Raw genomic sequence first — 16,039 nt, 5'->3', positions numbered from 1 at the left:
CTCTTCATGTAAAGTACCCGCTAAATACAAAAGTTTTGATCCATTATGGATATTTTGATCCATTATTGATTATTCGCTTAAAAACTAAGAAAATTAATTTATTCAAAATCACACTGAGATAATCAGCAGCTATTTGTTGCTACACACATTACTCTGCATCTCAGAGCATGCCAACAGATGATAATAAATGCCTTTCTTCATATAATTTCATCCTACGTGGATGCATATATTCCACTCAGAAAATTGACTGTCTTACCAGATCATTTCTTCACAATGTTTCCCAATGTGTTTTTGCAAGGTTATTTTCTAACCCTATAAAATTTGGTCAAGCCTTGGAACAGGCTGCCCAGGGAAGTGGCTGAGTCACCATCCCTGGAAGTATTTAAAAGATGAGGCGCTTAGGGACATGGTTTAGTGGGCATGGTGGTGTTGGGTTGACGGTTGGACTCGATGTTCTTACAGGTCTTTTACCAACCTTAATGATTCTATGAAAATATTGATGTTTCTTATCCGAGTCTCCTATCTTTTAGGACTCTCCTGGAAACCCTTTATCTAAATTTATTGCTATACTTTACTTCTAACCTCTCCTTGCACCCCCAAGGCCCTCTTTTCCAGACGAACCCAAATACCCAGTCCAACCTCACCACTATCAAGCCAGAGCCTGTAAACTGGGACATCTTCCCTTACACTGCAATTCAATCGCCGTCTTTGACCTTGAGCAGCAGTTGACATTTGCTGTGCAAAAGTAACCACACGTTTATTTTAAAGGTGATCTTTCTTAAGATTATTTATTAATTCAATTTCACATCAGCAAGACTAGGATCTCTTTGTCCTATACGCTTTATGAAAATGCAGGACAGCTACTTTCCCACTAAAAAAAGGCAGAGTGGGAAGTGAATTTGCTGTAGCAAGGTCTTCAAGGAAGAAGGCAGGTCAGATAAACCCAAAGAGGGAGCTCAGAGAGGAAGTCTGAGACATGATAAGTGTGCTCAGATTGTTTAGTTCAGCATAAGCCTGTGCTCCGATTTACAAACATACTCTCAAAACGCAAAAGTGAAGTTTCCTCACATCTAAGTGATGGCTGAAACTTCACAAGACTTTAATAAGAAAGCACTGGTATTCTGCCCATTAATGAAAAACTGAGCAGGTGCTATGAATATGCATTAAGTACATCCTGAAAAATATAACTTAAAGGGAGGGCTTCGGTTCAGAAGCACTTTTTCAGCCGTTACATTAATACTGATGTGGTATTACTTGCTTCAGTGAGGCCTTATGAAGAATGTTCTGCATCCTAACACTCGACATTTAGAACTCATAACAGAAATTGGGCAAGCTCTGTTATTTGAATTTATCCCTGATTCCTAGCTATCCACAAAAGTTTAGCTGGCAAAAATACTTTCACAGAGCATAACTGAAGCTAACAAAGTAACTGTTGCATATCATATATTTATATTTTACATAGCATAAGCTTGGATTTGGCAGGGTAAGCCTAGGTAACAGCTCCAAAAATATCAAAATACAGTATTGAAAACTTGAGAATTGACAGCAACATTTACAATGTGCGGCCTCTTATTCTTCTGCTCCAATATGACTTTTCTGTCATAGGTGAAAGATCTTCAGACTGTTAAGCATAAAACTTTTATATCAAAGCAAGTTTTATAACGTTATTCAAAATTATTCTGTTGCCACAAAGGAACACTATAGCCTTTAAAATGCTCCCTTTAGAACTGTCCCAGATAATTGACAGGATGAAAGAACATTGTTTAAGTTTGTTAAATTATCACATAGAAGAGGCTGTAAATAGATTGAATTTTCTCTATTTCCATGAATTGGCCTACCTAATTAGCTGGTTAAACAACGCAGCAGGTTACAAAATGCATACCTAGAAGAAAAAGAACCTGAACGAGCTCCAAAAACGCATTTCTCTCTATCTGTTACAGTTCCATAAACTGCAGCTCGCACAGATACACCTTTTTCCGTTTAGACTTCAAACTCTTATCTGCAAGTTACAGTCTGTAGAGCCTAAACTGTGGTTTACTGAACAAAGTAGTAGAAAAGACTGACTAATTCTGATAAAACACAGAGAAAGATTAAACCTTTATTTGAGAAGATGGTCCTGGAATTACTTGGGATATAAACTCATACAGGTATTCTCTGTCCTCCAACTGACATTTGATAAATATTTCAGTTTTTTTAATTTGTAGTACAGAATTTTACTTCTTGGTTAGCACAGGCTTTGAAAGAAACCAGAGCACATCAACCCTTTGTGGATTGTAGTGGAAACAAACAGCTGTGTCTTTTGCTGGTGCCATACCAATACGTCTGCTGGCTAGCTAATTTCGATGCAAGAGGACCCATGAAGCAATCTTGTTGCAGTCATCATTTACCAGAAGATGTAGGATTCATTTTCTCCCTCTTATAGGAAGAGATAACCAGAGCACACATTTTTTTTTGTTATGGATCTTTTTTCAGCTCGTAAGTAGTTCAAGATGATAGGCCAATGATTGATAAAATATGCTATGGGTTGCATACTTGAGGCTGGGAGCAAACTCTCTGCATCCCTATATTTTGTACACCATGTTAGCAGCTGTTAGGTACATTCTAGTTTATGCTGGTTACGAAAGGTCACAAAGGACCAAACTACAAAAAAGTTTATTCTCCTACACTTCCTTTGATCTGCCATGATGATGATTCAGCATGAAAAAGTTGTGTTTTCAGAAGTTCACCTTCTTTTAAAATTATTCTAAAAATTGGCAGGTAAACCAACTTTTAGTGATTGCGCAATACCGTTAAACCAAAATTCTTAAATTATTTAAGATTTAAACTAGCAAGCAAAAAATCTTTGTTTAAAAGATGAGTTTCAGTCTTTGCATTTGTACTTTCTGCTGTCTTTATAAAGGAGTAATTAAGTCTCATGAATTAGAAATTATTGACATGTACTGATTTGCAGATGACTATAACCTTTATTTTGAATTTGATACTTGCCTTTGCTGACCAAGAAGATATGATGTAGCTGTTCAAGAAGTTATACAGTTTAATGCACATGTATTCAGAATCTTAAAATTTAAGTTTTGTAACAGGTGAACGACATTTTTAATTAAAGATTAACAGATCTGAGCTACAGATTAAAGCTGTTTTAACTGATGTTATATGTCAAACTGTTTTAGAATGGAAACTGAAATTTAATGAATTTGAAGCAAAACACCGTTTTATAATTGATTTGTTATGTAACACAAAGAAAAAAGGATAAGTATTTTGCACTTCAAAAACTAACTGATTTATTAACCTATGCTAATAAGATCTGTATTTCATAAGCTGAATAAATGATTTCCTGGTTCATCTGTCCTTCAGTGTTTCAGAACTCACTTTTAACAATTAAATGCACACTTCCTCCACGGATTCAAAGAGGAAAACAAACTTTCCTGGTTTTACGGTGAATTAAACTGAGAAAACTCAAAACGGGACATTTTGTGTGAGACCATATTTACCAAAAGCTGGCCTGGCAGTTAAAAACAGTGGTGTCAGATTTGTACTTTGAGACTTTAATTAACTTGATAGCTTGACTCTCTGTAACACAAAGTGGCAGTAAACATATACCATGGGCTGTCACTGATAAAATTGTAATTTCTTGAATTTTAAAAGAATGTTCTTACCTAATACTATAGGTTTCAGGCAAAGGATTTGCTCCATCATCATTCTTTTGTTTCAAGCATTGTTTAGTATACAATAACAGTATCAGAACAAGTTCTTCACAGCCTGTTGAGGCTGACAGACAGATTACCTTACAGTTTTTTGCCATACAACTATCATAAATGAAACCCTCATTGTTGATGTCTGTTTAACAGAGCAATGTTATATATTTCAAAGGAAGCAGTAGTTTGTGAATGAGGGCTATGTTAAATCTAAAGTCAGTAGTCTGCATGAAACCTCCCCTGGGGGCAAAAAACTCCACATTTATAATAGCAAGGAAAATATTGAATTTGTACATAAATCAGTAGAAGTCAGAAAATTCAGAGATAAATCAAAACCTGCCTCAGTACTTTCCACCATTATCGAAAGTAAAATACAGAGCCATATAGACTGATAAGACTATGTTCCAGGGGTTTCTGCACTGCTGGAACAAAAGAAGGGTCCTATGGCCTTATGCTTAAGCTTTCTAACTTATGTCAGCAATAAAGCAGGATCTTCAATGTAGGTGTGTAATAATAGCATACACTACTTTGAATGATGACATCAAATTGAATTTTCTACAAGCTACTTAATTATTCCCTGTATGAATGAATGGCATTCTGGAAAAACAACTTTTGAAAGGATTAGTTTGTTAACACATGTATTTGTTTTCTTACTCCACTATGGTTTATATCACATTATGAAACTGTTTTTCAATAAAGGGTAATTATTTGTGATTTGTTACTGAAAACACATGAAGTAATATTAATAACTAGTACTTAAATTTCCAGTCAGCATAGATAATTTAACATCTACAGGTTAATTATCAACCCCCTTGCATCTCCAAGTACAATTATTAAGCCTTCTTTTTTACAATCACAAAGAGCTCTCTTGCATCAAAATTGTGATTATATCAAATGCTTTTCTATCACAAACCAAAAACCTCGTTCACCTTCTTTTGTATTGAGCTTGTTGTGTCTTCAGCTCTTGGTACTTCAGCTTAGCACGTGTTCTCGGGCTTTTTGTGCTGACAATCCCAGGTTCACGCTTCAGTGTCAGCCCAAGTGCAATGCCTCCTGACTGGCTAGATGTGCAGAAGGGCTCAGAACGGGAAAAAGCAGGTAAAGATAAGAGGTTGCAAACATGGAATATAGCAAGTAGTTTGTCGAAAAGCTTTTCTTTATGACAGTCTGGGTGAAATAGTTTCAAGTTGCGCCAAGGGAGGTTTAGACTGGACATTAGGAGAAATTTCTTTACTGAAAGAGTGGTCAGGCCTTGGAACAGGCTGCCCAGGGAAGTGGTTGAGTCACCATCCCTGGAAGTATTTAAGAGACGTGTAGATGAGGTGCTTAGGGACATGGTGTAGTGGGCATGGTGGTGTTGGGTTGACGGTTGGACTCGATGATCTTAGAGGTCTTTTCCAACCTTGATGATTCTATGATTCTAAATCGAACAAGTTCATTGTGAAGATGCTCACAATACACAACACTGAGGAATTAAAACTCAAATATGACCTTCCTGCAGAGCAAGGCACATGCAAATAGCTGTGCCAGCATGCTCACCCACCACAGCAGCACAGGCCAGTGCTGCTCCCGGACGGCTTCAGCCTCCTCCTCAGCTAGGCTAAGCAGCATTTTGCTCTTCTGCTGAGTTATTGCATGTAACTGCTCAGGGGTTACATATACACAGAACTGTGTCCACACGGACATAATCTAAGCAAAAAGATCCATTGGATCTCTTAACTCTGAATGACTGTTGAAAAATAAGCAACACCCGGAGTAAAATAGAACAAGAGAATGTGGCATAAAGCTGAATATCAAATTCACCTCCTTCATTCAGTTAATAGCATAGACTACAAGGTGTAATAAATCCTTGAATATGAATGCTGTAGGGCCCTACAGATGACTATACGTATGCTACAGCTTGTACCTTAAGTACCATATATGATTGATCAATGGGATAAAGTAAACGAGGCTTGAAATTAAAGAATGTGCATATAAGAGTATGGCTCATGATGGAAGCAAGGAAACAAATGCAGGCTGAACTAAAAAGAGACCACACACTAAAAGATGAACGTGGCTGAAAAATAGGAGCATATGGTGAAATCAGAATGGCAAAACTAATGATGTAAAAGGTATGAAGATTGATGCAGTTTGTTAGGAACCTGGAAATTTAGAGGTGAGAGAAGAACTAAAATAGAATTGCAGCCTTTCCCAAAATGGAGATGGCAGGCTTGCCAGGGAACTTTCCTACATTTTCTCAGGACTGTTGAATACCTTTAGGTATTGGGCATCAAATAAACCTACCTGAAGATGAGATAAGATCTGATTACCACGTCAAACATGTCTGTATCAGAAATAGCATGGCCAGCAGGAGCAGGGAGGTGATTGTGCCCCTGTACTTGGCACTGGTGAGGCCGCACCTCGAACGCTGTGTTCAGTTTTGGGCCCCTCTCTACAAGAAGGACGTTGAGGTGCTGGAGCGTGTCCAGAGGAGGGCAACGAAGCTGGTGAAGGGCCTGGAGCACAAGTCTTATGAGGAGCGCCTGAGGGAACTGGGACTGTTTAGCCTGGAGAAGAGGAGGCTGAGGGGAGACCTCATCGCGCTCTACAACTGCCTGAAAGGAGGTTGTAGCGAGGTGGGGGTTGGTCTCTTCTGCCAAGTAACAAGCGATAGGATGAGAGGAAATGGCCTCAAGTTGCGCCAAGGGAGGTTTAGGCTGGACATTAGGAGAAATTTCTTTACTGAAAGAGTGGTCAGGCCTTGGAACAGGCTGCCCAGGGAAGTGGTGGAGTCACCATCCCTGGAGGTATTTAAAAGACGTGTAGATGAGGCGCTTAGGGACATGGTGTAGTGGGCATGGTGGTGTTGGGTTGACGGTTGGACTCGATGATCTTAGAGGTCTTTTCCAACCTTAATGATTCTATGAACATGCTAAAGGTTGGTACCATGATTATAGTCCCTTCCACCTGCCACAAAATCCAGGCAACAATAGAACTCACAGTGTATTGAATTTTTATCCAATATTGCTGTTAGGCTTGACTGAGAGAAGAAGTCTTATGAAATTGTCCTCTCTAGAAGGTCTGGCATGCAGCACTTTCACATAGTGCAAAGGTCCATGCTGTAGAAGTCTGGTGAGGTAGGACTCCAATACTGAGACAACTTGGCTCTTGAAAATTTTTGAATGGATTTATTGCTCTACTTACTGGCTAGTCACGCCAGTGGTATTGTGCATGTGTGTACTTATATATGTGTGTATATCTATGTATGTATATATATGAATATATATACACGCTCATATTTAAAAGGCAAGCAAAGAACATTGTTCTTCTTCAGTAAACTATTTAAGCATACATTTAATTCCCTCATTAGTGAGCAAAACATATAAGCACATATTTAATCATGTGTCAGTCTCATTGAAATCAATAAGACTAAGTGGAGCTCAAGCAGTCTGATGAAACAGCCCCAATTAAGCAAAAATAAGGGAAGAGAGGAGAATTAATACGGCAGTATCTGAGACAACTTCTGTTTGATATTTTCTTTGAGGATCTTATTTCAAAGGCATAAATAAATATAAAAACATTTGTGTGAGACCATAACTATGAGGTTCTCTCTGCATTAACACAGCAAAACCCAAGTGAGCAGCTATTTCTGATCCAAGAAGCACTTCTGGTGTCTAGAGTGTCTCTAGCAGAGGTATTGATGGGAGATGGGGAAAGAGGGTGACCTCCAGTTTAGTGATACACTTTGAGCTTTGATCCTAGACCAATGGATTTTTAGGAAGCAGCTTTGAAAAAAGATTTTTATCTATTTTTATAATTTCAGGGGCTTTATTTTTATAATTTTAAATACTTCTTTATTTCGCTGTTATCTTTTTGCATATGTCAGTTGAATCTAGAAAAGCTTCCTTTTGTGGTTTAAACTGTTAAGTTAATCAGGTTTTTCATTCAACCTGCGATGTAACATTCCTGTACATAGTTTAATCACCAGTTAAATTATTTTTAAAATTAACTTAAATGAAATACTATATTTAAAAAAATGTGAACTTAATCATATACATGAATCCTAAAAACATGATTATAATAAAGGTGATAATCTTAAATATTTTGTGAATATTTAAGAATAATGGATATACAAATAGGAAGATGAAAAGGAAATCATAGAAACAAAGAAGCCTACATGTCACTTAGCCATTTAGGCAGGAGTGACCATTAAGTGATGTAACTTACTTTGCACAATAGTGCTAGCTGTCAGGATGAGATAACTGTGACTGGGAAACTGATTTTTCCATTTCTCCTGGGAAAGATTTTCTGTAGAGAAATAATTTCTAACCAAGGTGACAAGGTGATGCACTATTATTGTCACATTCCTGAAAACATTTCACAATTAAATACATTTGAAGTCAGCTTGCATGTGCTGAAATTAAATAGCCTCAGATAAAGAATTTCAGATAAACTACTTTTTGTTTGGTTTTGTAAACTACAGCTATAGTCTGGTGTTCTCACAGCAGTTTTCATAATATTTCACTGGTAGGTCATTGGTTCAGTCAAACAGTCTTCAGTTCTTTGAAATAAATTAATTTTTACATATGTCACAAGTGCAGATTTAGACAAAATTTTTCTGATAATGAGACTACATTTCATGAATGATCAACTCTGGACATTTTGTGACCCAACTGCTTCATTTCAGACGAAGGAAAAAAAATCTCATTTTTGGCACAAATATTTTATAATAACAGTCCTGGAATTACTAAATTGCTCTCCATTTAATTCATAACTTCAATCATCCCTCTGGATCTGCATTTTTAGGCTTTTTCCAGATTTTCCTGGTTTTCTTTACTTAGGTATTTTGGAAAACTGCACCATCTTTTCTGTCATTCCACCCACATCTGCAACATCTCAACATACTATGCTTAAACTTACCTTTTTTAAACCTGGACTCTAGCAAATTTTTTCTTTCTATTCAAACCAATGCCACTGAAACAATTTTTGTAGATTCTCTACACTCCTTCATTTAATCCCTGTGCTGGTTGTTGTTTTATTCCTGCAAGTCTTCTTGTTACCTATTAAGTCCTTTTATCATTTAATCCATCCAAGTAGTAATTGAGTATCCCATTGTGATGTTAATCTCTGACATCACCATGCCACCGTTCTTCATCTTTATTGACCACCCATCAGCTTCACCCCCCAGCTTCTCTCATAGGAGAAACTTTATGGTTTTTCTCCTGAAAATTTTTCTGCCTGAGAAGAGCTCCCTCAAAAACATCTTTGACAGTCTTTTATACTTAGTTCACCTACACACATTGTAGAGATGAAACCCAGTCATTTACTACTTCACAAGAAGATGGGGTTGTTATATTGATCTCCTGTGGGAATGCAAGGAGCAGCTTAGAGCACAGCCATGAAAAATGCTAGGCGAAAACTGTAACTCATTTTCTTCCCCCAGGGACTCTGCATCCACTTATGAAGAAATAGCTCTGATGTTCCTTTAAAGGTTAGAAGTCTAGTGCTAAAACACTCATCATGCTGCCCCAATGCAGAGGGTGAACTGGTGGCCTTTAAACTGGAGCAAGTGTATCTTGTGTCCAAAGCAACAATATCATAGGATCACAGAACAGCCCAGGTTGCACCTAGGAAGGAGATTAGAGCACCAGCAAGGCGGTGGGAAAGGAATTTTAGTGTGACAGAAAAAAATAATTGAAGAACAAAGCTGTTAATCTTCATTAGCTCACATTTCATCAATTTGTACTTCTGATTTTCTACCTGAATGAGTCTAATTATATAAGATATCAGTTTCTATTTTCCATAAGTCAGTCTTCAGCATCCTAAGTAGGCAGCTGAGGGCATGCTCTCCTACATAATCAACACTCTTTCTCAAACTGTACTCTGCTGGGCATAATGTTTTACCCACTCTAGATTAATCAGATTGATAAAATCTGACATATCCAGGAAACGAGGTGTTCCCTAAAATACACTAATATTCCTTACATGACCAATTGGTAATCAGCATTTGTAGGGAAATAAGCTACAATATATGGAATTCTTGTTATGGAGAATGCAACCTATAAAATTATAGCATTTGCAATGTAATATAGCAAGTATATTCGGTATTATACTATAAACACACATTTAATCTTGTAAACATGAGCAATGAGGATTTCTAGCCAGACATTTAGATACTCCCAATATTTGTAGGAGTGGTACCACATTATTCATAGAGGAAAAAATTTTCTCACCCTGCATAGCCTGAAATCTGGGGGGGTCTGAATTTGCAACAGCCTTACACAAACAGCCCTCACGCTTAATAAAGCAGCCAGGGAGCACAAAAGGAAAAACTGCATTCTGTGTTGTGTACAAGCAGTAGTGGAGGATTCATTATGAGGACACAGACCTTTACAATTTTCATAGAAGAAAACTGAATTTTCTTTTAAAAAATGTATAGAAAGCAAAGGATAATTGTATATTCCACCTGCCATTTGACATATAACTATCACTTTGTTGCGTACTTTGCCTCAAAAAGGCATATAAAGGCAACTGTAGATGCTACAGTGGTCTGAAGAGACACATTAGCATTCATTAGCAGGAAACACTTAAGAAAGACTACTTTAATGTTTATGTCCTGTCATTGTTATTCAGCTCAGTGCATAGTTACCTTACAAAGCAGGCTTTAAGTTCCCTTTTACTATGTTTAATTAGAATTTAGATTTGAAATAAGAAATTTAGACATAGCGAAAAAGTTGCACAGAATAAAAATTTTATCAGGTGGGTGTACTAAAACTTAACTCTTCCTTGTGATTCTTCTGTGCTATACTGAAGATTTTTGTTGAAATGCCAATATTAATTGACAGCACCAGAATACTGACAAGCATAAATAGAAAAATAAAGTGTGGCTGCAATGAATGTGATGCTGAATGGACACACAGGTCCAAAAGAGGAAAAATAAATGTAGCTAATTCAAAGGGGGAGAAATAAGAAAGGTCTGTAGTTACAGGCTATCAATTAAGGAAAAGGTGTATACATTATCTTACAAGCCTTTGTGGTTTTTTCCCCTTGTTTTCCCACAGGATTCCCTTATTAGGGAGATTTGCATTGCTCAGTGCAAAAACGAAGCCAGTTAACAAATTCCCCCTCTTCATTTGGTCCTTCTATACATGGATAGCAGCAGCACCCATTGAATCAACCACCCCTCATACTCTGCACAGGAATTACTTGTCTAAAAGCAATTTTATCATTTCTCTATTTTAAGAGGCTCAGTGAACCTTAGAAAGAAGTTACAAGAGATGGCTGAGCTGATCCAAGAGCTCGTTACTGCCCGTGTGGGAGGTTTCCCTCCTGCCTCTCTTGGCCGGAGCCCATCCTGCATCGCAGCCACGGTCCAGCGCTCGCTGGGGTTTGCTGCAAGCGGCAGCGACAGCCGGCCGAGAGCCAGCCTGGCCCGAAGGAAGAGCCTGCCTCCGTGTGCGGCTGTCCGGGGGAAGGCGATGGCTCGCAATTGGGTCAGTTATTGAACTGTTTCAGTGCAGGATCCAGCACAGTCTAGAGCCTCCCTTCTGCCAACACGTTGGGTGGTTAGATCAGCTCATATTGTCTCACGCAACTCTAAAGCAAACATTTCTACATGGCATTCATTCTCATGTTTTTTACTCTAAGTTGCTCTCTCAACTTTACAAAGTGTTAACTATGGCTGATGAAATGCCTCAAATACCCTCCTCCCGAAGTGCTGTAGATGCACACCTCCATCACACATAGCCTGCCGGCATTGACAGTCAAACACCCAAGTCCCTCTTCCACCAGGAAAAGTCAGTGATAATCTCATTCATGGGTCTGCTCTCCATTCCAGTTGTTTTGCTGCAGTTCTGCAGTGGCATACAAAGAAAACATCATTTAATCTTTTAGAAAGTAGTACTGGAATAAGCCGTCACATTTTCCACCTTGGAGTAAAAAAAAAGCAAAAGAAATTCGACCCTAAACCCATTGCCTTTGAGTTCCATCAGTTGGAGCAAAAGATACTGTAATTTTTCAAGGACAATCTCCATTCTGTGTGCTTTATCTCTATTTTCGTGTTCAGAAACACGGGAATAGTATGAAACCCATACTGGTGCCTAAGAGAAGGACACAGCAGACTGTCAGCATTAGGAGACGAATCTCACCCTGCAGCTTCAGCTCAAAGAGATTTTTAACACTAATGTTAGTCCACTAACAACCACTAAACAACCACTTTAAATTGTTCATTGTTGTTACATTCAGTAAAGGCTCATTTTAAAAATAAAAAGGCCCATGCAAAAAAAAGTTTAATTAGGTACCTTAAAAAAATCAGTAGTATTTATTCTTCATGGGTATGTATTTTACAAGAACGGTGCAGCGCTAGAAAAGGTTCCAAGTTTGAAAAGGCTACATTGCTTTCTTTGGCTTCATTCACGCAACTTTCTGTGAACATTCTCACCAAAGGGCACTTTTCTTTCTAAAGTAAGGTTTCAACTTTTTCAATTAAAAAAACCCCCAAAAGTCGTATTTCCCTGTGTTAGCTGTATTTTCAGTGATAAAGGAATTACTGACTAATGTAAGTGGCAATAGACCCAGCATTACTATTTAAACAACCAGCAGCTGTAAAATAGAGGAAATCTACATAGAAAAACTAGGCCACAGTTACCAAAGGATATATTTTTGTCATGTAACCATCAGTTTTTATTTCTGTTACCATTGCAAAAGTCATTAGAAAATATTTGAGGGGTAAAGTATAACAAATTAAACCAGATTTGCTATTTGCATCTTAATTAAATTCAGTTCCAGAGTCTGATAATTTCATGACCTCCCCAACTGAAGGAAGGGATGTCCAGCACATCACTAACAACGCCCAGCTCTGGACAAAGCACAGCAGCCGACTCGGCCATGACTGATGGAGTCCGTGCTGGTGGCCGCCTCTCCTGTGCCCAGCCACAGGTTGCTTTAGAACCAGGAATGCCTTTTTTCAATGCACATATAGTTACTTTTTAGGTTTCAGTACGTGTCTTCCTTTTCCGTTCCCAGGGCTAACAGCCCTGTCAGGGCAGGTTTGCGTGCTGGACCATGAAATTCCCCGAAGAGTTACTTACTGTGGAGTTAATTGCAGCAACAACAAAAACAGGAAAACAATGTTTTATGCTTAATCCATATGCAGCACATCTAAAATTAATCCAGCAACAAAAAGTATAGGTGGAAAGAGTCCAACTGTTGCTGTTCCGAAGCTGACACAGCTTTCAGAAGAATGTCAGGTTTTTTTTAAAATCATCCTGGCTCTTTTGATTGGAAAGCACTTTCAGGCACCATCTGACCCTGCTGCAATGTGATTAAAGTGGGTAAACCATGGTATTTCAGTGCAGAACATGTTGCTGACTTCCATCTGATGAAGGTACGCTATTAAGACTACAAGTATAAAACATGCTACAGCTTTGATTTTGAAAGTAGAGGAGCACTTCTGTTCCCAAATCATCAATTTTTCTGGTATAGATAACACTTGGGAAATTTGAAACATACCAAACGTTAGTTCTGTCCTGCTCTGTTCAGCCAACCTTACTAACCCCTGCTTTGAGAGGTAAAAATTGTGAGTAGTTGGGAAAGCCAGTGACAGGGAATCACGTGGCTGTCCCTCTGTCTTAGATCCATGCAAGATGTAACAAAATGTTGATTTGTCAGGTACTCGCATCAAGATTTGATACAGTGTTTAGAGCATACATTTGTTTAATATATTAGAGCTACATTGCAAAGCTAGTATGGAACATGCTAAGAAATACAACTGGAAAAAAACCCAGTTGCAAAATAATTATACTCCTGGAAAAGAAAGGCAAAAATAGAGAGAATGACTCACGGGAGAAGGTTACAAAGGAATAAGCACTTACTGCTTATTCCATACGAGGAAAAAGTAGAGAATATACATAAAACAAAATAATAAAACCCCCCACACACTTTATAACAGGCCACAAATGCAAAGATTTCTCCTTTACACCCTTTTCCCAGCAGCTCATTCTGAAAACAGGGCCAAATATTCCAATGCCCCCAGCTCCTCTCAGCACAGCAGAGGACAGATAGCAAACCATACCCTTCTTTCTGTCTAGTACAGCTCCAGATTAGGTCAGTGCAAACCAGCAGCCTCTCCATCACCTGTCAACCACAGGAGCACAAACAAGCTCTGCTCCGTGTATCCCCCCAACTCCTTTCCATAACCTAAATGCAAGGAGAACACATGATATATGCTAAGTCTGACAGGAAGGAATAAGAGCTATCTTCTGTTCTTCTCCACGATTCCTTAAGATCACTTCTGCTTCTTCAAACATTTGAATTCAGAAATGTTGCTGGTACATCCTGAATAATACAGCTGGGTGCCTTCTGCTCTTATCCTTGGGGTGCCAAGTCTTTATGTAGGTTATGCTTCCATGCATGTGGTGAGGGAAGCAAGACACATCTGGGAATGCCTATCTCAGCATCTGTCAGCTACACGGGCCATAAAAAACTCTGAGACATGAGGAAAGTGTCTCTTAACAACTCCTACAAGGCGTTACCTCAGCACACTTCACTTACAGAATCAGAGGAGCCTTTTGCATGTACAATAAGAAGCACTTGTGAAAAAAAAGCCAGAAAAATCCAGTTAAAGGTACGTTTGACCAGCACTACACAGAAACAGCTCTCCACTTACTGGAGGTCTCCTCATGCTACATAGGAATCCACAGCAAGGGAACTGCAGCTGGTTTCTCTTTCTCTTTCACAGCACAGAGTATGAAACTGGGCCATTTAAGGGAGGCTACCATCAGCTCTTGTACTGCTGTGTGTTTAACCAGGAAATGCTGAACCTGAGAGGAACCAAGTCATTTGGACTTCACTTCATCTCCTTCATACCTGGGCAATTCAGATGGAGTCTAATCACTTAAGCAAGCATAGGCCTTTTTAGTATGTGTAATTCTAAACCCCACCTCTATTTGCATACATATCACTAGACTGAATGAATAATTTGTTAACAGCAGCAATCAAAGTTAATATGAAAAGGCTGCAATTGAATAACTTGTTTTCCTTTTGTGCTGCTTTATTATGGCCAATACTCATGTATAAAACGTGATCCACTATATGGCCTATGAGTATCGTACACACCTACAGTGAGCCATGTATTGTTTGAACATGCTTTTTACAAGCAGCAGACTGCTTATCTTCGAGACCTCTGGTCTTTGCAGAAAGACTGACTTCAAGTGTTGCCTGTAAATGACTGAACTTCCAAAACAAAGCTTGTTTACAGGATTCACAGTGACCTACAGTATTATGTTAGAGGTACTCCAGCGGTAAGCAGCTACATTAATTTCTTTATGTTTGGCAAAGAAAATTATTCTAGCAAAATAACCCGCTTTACTATATTTTATTATCTAGGAAGTATTCCAGATGAATAAATGTTGAGGAGCTTCATTAATTTATCATTCTGCAATGAGTACGATTTTGTAAAGATATCTAAATCATTCCTAGAGTGGTTTGCCTAGGTGATAGTACTTCAACTTTAGCCTCAGGATAAATCAAAATAACACACATTATCAAAATAAAATATTAATGGAACAAAATGAGAGCTAAAGGCTTCAGGAATGTCTGGACAAAAAGTTAAAGCCTATTTAAGAAACTGTCTTCCTACTTTTGCAGACATGCTCATCGTCTTTTTGCCTCCAAACACAGAGTATGAAATGCATCCTACTAAATGATCCTATTTTTAAATGGTTGGAAAAAATGTTTATCAAGCAACTTTCTTTGGATAAAAATGTCCTCATTTAAGCAAATAATAATAATAAAAAAGAAAAATAAATCAGATATTCTGTTCAAAATGTGACCACTTCTTAGATCAACGTTAAAAAAATACATTTCTTTAGTGGAGAAGGTCTAGCAATTCTACGACTCTAACCTAAAATTGCAACATCTTAAAATGCCTTTAAAGACACCTTACCTGTACGGCAAAATAGGAGCAATGTCTATAAATGAGTATCAGCCCTCAAAACACACAAATTCCCATGCAAGACAATTAAAGAAGCTTTTTATCTAAATCCTGATCTGTGGAATCTAAGAAGCTGGCATTAAAAATAACTTACTTTCAAAAGAAATGCTTTCAGAAATAATCAACAAGCAATCTGCAATGAAATAACTTCCTTGTCTGCAAAACTGCAAAATAAAGTCATAAGTTAAAGAAAAAAAAAAAGTGTTCGGATATCAGAAACACCTTTCGTTACTGTTATTGTCATTTATCATAAGGGTATTTCCAGCTTAAGCCTGTCTCCATAGAAGACAAGCATCATAACTATTCTTGAGAAGAATTTAAATTGCCTTAATACAAAAACACATGCAGTATGTAAATAGAGTTTTAACCTGTTCAT

Source organism: Calonectris borealis, chromosome 7 (assembly GCF_964195595.1).
Source record: "Calonectris borealis chromosome 7, bCalBor7.hap1.2, whole genome shotgun sequence".
Taxonomy (NCBI): domain Eukaryota; kingdom Metazoa; phylum Chordata; class Aves; order Procellariiformes; family Procellariidae; genus Calonectris; species Calonectris borealis.
The sequence above is the reverse complement of the archived record's forward strand: the minus strand, read 5'-3'. Positions refer to the sequence as shown.